At 37.1% G+C, this 4,623-nt stretch overlaps 1 non-coding gene across 1 annotated transcript; it reads right to left on the minus strand.

Moving 5' to 3' along the window:
* Positions 1-3,423: 3,423 nt before the first annotated feature.
* On the minus strand, positions 3,424-3,614 carry LOC119820170. The gene has a single exon (XR_005286428.1). It is a non-coding gene; the product is annotated as a U2 spliceosomal RNA (small nuclear RNA).
* Between the last annotated feature and the right edge of the window lie 1,009 nt (positions 3,615-4,623).

A 4,623-nucleotide genomic window follows, 5' to 3' on the forward strand; every position in this document is an offset into this window, starting at 1 on the left:
AATGGCTAAGGTAGATGACTCAGTGGATAAAACTGCTTTCTATGAAATCAAGAAGACTTGAGTTTAAATCCTCTGTACCTCTGTTTAAAAAGGTAATAATGTATGTGCCAATAGTTCCAGTGTTGGAAGCATAGACAGGAAGATTGTATGAGCTTGCTAGTCATCCAACTAGAAGCCTTGAGTTTAGGGAGAGATCTTGTCTAGGAAAAGGAAAATGGAAGGTGATCAGTATGGACACCTGTTGTCTTCTTTTAACCTCTGCATGAGAACTGACAAACATGCCTTGCTGTACACTAATGAAAATATACCATCCATACATATACACATTCATCTAACATACTGTAGATACATATATACATACATGCAGACATACATACATACATACGTACATACATACATGAATACATAAACACAGACGCAGCTGACCAAATGACCTAGGCTTCTAAAATGGGATCTATAACTTAAGCAATGCACATCTCTCTTATAAACATTATTCTTAGTGTTGTTAAGTCTTCTCAAAGCCCAATATATATTTCATTAGCCATTGAGATTGACTGCTCTTGTACTTTAGCATTTTAAGTAACTTCCTACACATCTTTGACAGCTTACTTTGATTTGCTATTTATGCATCAAATATTTCAAATAACTTTTCACATGATCAGAAATATCTATGGAAATGGCTCCATGACTAATAGAACTTGCCACTCAGGCAAGAGTATTTGAGTTGGAGTGCCTACCATTCATGTAAATGCCAGGTGAGGCTATAAGAGTGTGTGCCCCAGTGCTGGCAGTGGGGAAAGAGGACTAGCAGTGGGGCTAGGTAGGAAAGAAACAGAAAGTTCCAGATTCAGTGAGAGACCCTGTGTCAATAGTCTCTCAACACAGAAAGCAACTGAGTAGGACACCTGAAATCCACTGGCCTCCATACACGTACATGGGACAACACATCCTAACACATTCACACAAATATGTACATGAACTACTGCTTTCTCCATGCAGAAACACACAGTTTTGGAAAAAAATGTATCTTCAATGCAGTTTGTAATTAAAACATTTTGGTTTTTTATACAGTCACATAACAGTTGCTTTCATAAATGAGTTTGTTTTCAAATAATTAGGAATAAAATTTAGTCAACATTTTAATTCTAACAAATCAATGAAGGAAGAATAAAACATGCATTCCTGAACATACATATGTTTTATCTATATGTGTCTACACTATAGTGGAGTTATTATAAGCTATATTTCAGATTGGTTAAGTTCAAGTCAGAATTAAGTCAGGATCAGAGTAGTAGAAAAAAACTCAGATTCCTTAAGGCTCACTGATTCCACTCTGCAGAATTCCAAGGGGATATTTCAGTGAACTTGAAGAACATTATCATAAAGAGCTGATGGGACTGCCAGTCAAGAAGGGGAGTAAAAGATGTTTGCAGACAGACTTTCCCATACAGCAATTGGGACATAAATATCTATGTTCACTTCCTTTGGATAAAAGACATGACCTGTGGCAAACTTATAAATGTCATCATGGAAGCCAGGCAGTAGTGGCGCACGCCTTTAATCCCAGCACTTGGGAGGTAGAGGCAGGCGGATCTCTGTGAGTTCGAGACCAGCCTGGTCTACAAGAGCTAGCTCCAGGACAGGCTCTAAAGCTGCAGAGAAACCCTGTCTCGAAAAACAAAAAAAATAAAATAAATAAAAAAATAAATGTCATCATGGTGTATTGTCAGTGTCCCTTTAGAAATGGCTTGCTCAGGAACTGATATTTATCTTTTATATAGACAGCAGGTGTTTCCCAAACAAGGCCAAAGACATCCTGTTGTAGGGAAGGATTCCTGCTTCAGAACCTGAATATAAAATATGGAAAGAGCTATAACACACCTAAAGGCATGTTAAGGAAATCTCCTTAATTACGTGTGTATCTAGATACCCTAAAATCCTTGCCTCAGTAGCTAATTGCAGACTCACTGTGACGCTTCTGCTATTTAATGGTATAAACAACCTTTCCTCTCTTCCTGCCTCTTGCCACCTATTCTCCACTCACAAACTGAAATCCTATGCCTGCTTGCCTGTTCAGTCAGCATGTTCCCCATGTCTCTGAAGAACCTATCAACTCCATGAGATGACTGGCGGAATCCATTGCTGAGCCTGCCATGCTGACATGTAACTCAGAAAGTATAACTTGCATTCCGTCTATACTTTCTATCCCCTTCGTCTTAGCAGCTGCAGGATCTGCCTACCTGTCCTGCTTTTTCCTCTTTCAAACTCCCAAACCAAAATTTTCCTTGTCTCCTTCCGACTCTACTTTAAAATTTTTTATGTATGAGGCCAAGAACCAACAAATCAGAGCCTTGGGTGACAAATGTTGTGTTGAGAATCCCAAGCTCCTGTTTCTTCATTAATGAAGGCTCTATATCAAAGCATCCCCTGGTTCTCCAGAGGTTTCTTGCCTTGTCTTATTTATGAAGCTGCAGAGTTTAGTTGTATTCCTGTCTCTGCTGAAGTCTTCTCTGTGATTCAGTTGAGCTTTTCCTAGTTAATATCCTTGATCACAGAAGAAGAATATGGGATATTATGTGCTCTGTTGTTTAAATGCTTTTAAGTTTCTACCAATAAACAAAAGCTTTTCTTAAAATATAAAAGGTGACATTGCTTTTTTCAGTGCTGTGAAATATATGCCCTGCTTGTTTCTTCCCCAGACACACACACACACACACACACACACACACACACACACACACAAATTTCTTTGCATTCAATAAAATATTAAAAACCCTAAGTTTTATAAGATATTTTCTAAAGATAAATTGAGTATAAGTTGCTTCTTGCCTATGAAGCTGATGATAAGCACAATGTGAAGTTCAATACAACCAGCAATACAAGCAAATTGTTGTAAATAAATAATTTACATAAATATGTTTAGAAAAGAGAACATCTTTTTAAACTTATCTTTAAGTTGCTCACGGTTTTCTGTGTGCAATTTAAACTCCTTTGTTTCAAGAATACAGTGAAGCTAACTAATAATATTTTTAAATATGATATACTTAAGGCTGGGAGGATGCTTGGTATGGAAGAGCATTTTATCTGGAAGCATGAGAACCTAGGTTCAAATTTCCAGCACCTACATTAATGGTTAGTCATGACCACACATCCTTTAAGTATTATGTTTATGTGAAGAGAGGCAGGAAGATCGCGAGACTTGAAGGCAGTTAGCCTAGACCCTTGACAGAGACACTATTTCTCAAGAGAATGTCGAGGAGAGAATAAAGCAGAACAGCTTATGTCTTCCACTGGCTTCAAGGTGCCCATGTACTTACACTGATTTCTACCCTATATTTATAACATACATCCCCTATAAAATACGATTCAAAGATTCTCAGAATCAATATATTTATTTTTCACTTTTATTTATCATGGCAAATATTTTGGTACAATGATCATGCAAGTACTGCAACACCAGGTCAATGCATGGAATAGATGGAGCAAGCCCCTATTCTTTCTCCTGGCCTCCAAAATACGCTTAATACATTGTCTTCAGTTAGAAGACTTATCAAATATTAAACTGAAAGGAACAGATACAACACTTGATTGTAGCCAAAAGTCTATAAATCGATCAATATTATGTATTATTTTATACAAATTATGTATGCATATACTACTATTCATGGTAGGGATTGTGGAGAAACAAGTTAGCCTTGAGTAAACATACAAAGAACAAAGAAGGTCTGATGGGAAAAGTATTGTTGATATGAAGAAGGCCAATTCTACAACAATGCCTCAAACCAATGGAAAATTGACAAAACCTTCCCCATACTGGTAGGACTCAAAATTGTCACAGACTGAAGGGGTGTGGTTGATCAGCAGTTATGATTCACCAGACTAGCTTTAATATATATATAACTCAGCTTTAATAAAGGAAAGAAAAGGGAACTTACAAATCCAAGTTTCCAGCGACGAGCACAGGAAAACAAAGAGCAGGCGGGCCACAGGCCCGCAAGATTTTATAAGTAAATATTAGCCTAAGAGGGACACGCCTTACAAACAAGGTGCTCATCACTACAACAGACTTACTCTAGACTTAATTCAATGTTTATGAATGATTGAGTGGTGTGAGGAAAAAATAGCAGCTGCAGCTTCCTACTCCTAGATATTTATAGCCTTGGCTTGCTCAGAGAAATTTCCTACTGATATGAGCTAACTCCTCCCCCTTTGCTCGACATAATAATGTGCTAAGGTTCTGTATTACAGTGTAGATGGTGCCATTCAACATGTGTACCGAGGCCACCTGACCCCAGCTTTTTTGTATGTCTGTCTGTCTTTTTTACTTCCATTTTTACCCCCAGTCAAGTTTCCAGGACAAAAAAAAATAATAATTATCACAGATTGATATACTAAGTATTGTTTCGTGTTAATTCAAAGATAGGTTTAAAAGAAATGCTTTCTTTTCCTAAAATGACAGAATGAAAAGAAAATAGGGCTATGGTTTAAAAATGTATCCACTGAACTTAGAAGCAAAAATAAGAGTTCTATAAAAGGTGAGAAAGAATATTATATAACTAGAGGCCCATAAATGTGAAATAACCTTGCTGCCATTAGAAAACAAAAATCCCATATTACACCACA

The sequence above is a fragment of the Arvicola amphibius genome, chromosome 7, assembly GCF_903992535.2.
Source record: "Arvicola amphibius chromosome 7, mArvAmp1.2, whole genome shotgun sequence".
In the NCBI taxonomy this organism is placed as follows: Eukaryota; Metazoa; Chordata; class Mammalia; order Rodentia; family Cricetidae; genus Arvicola; species Arvicola amphibius.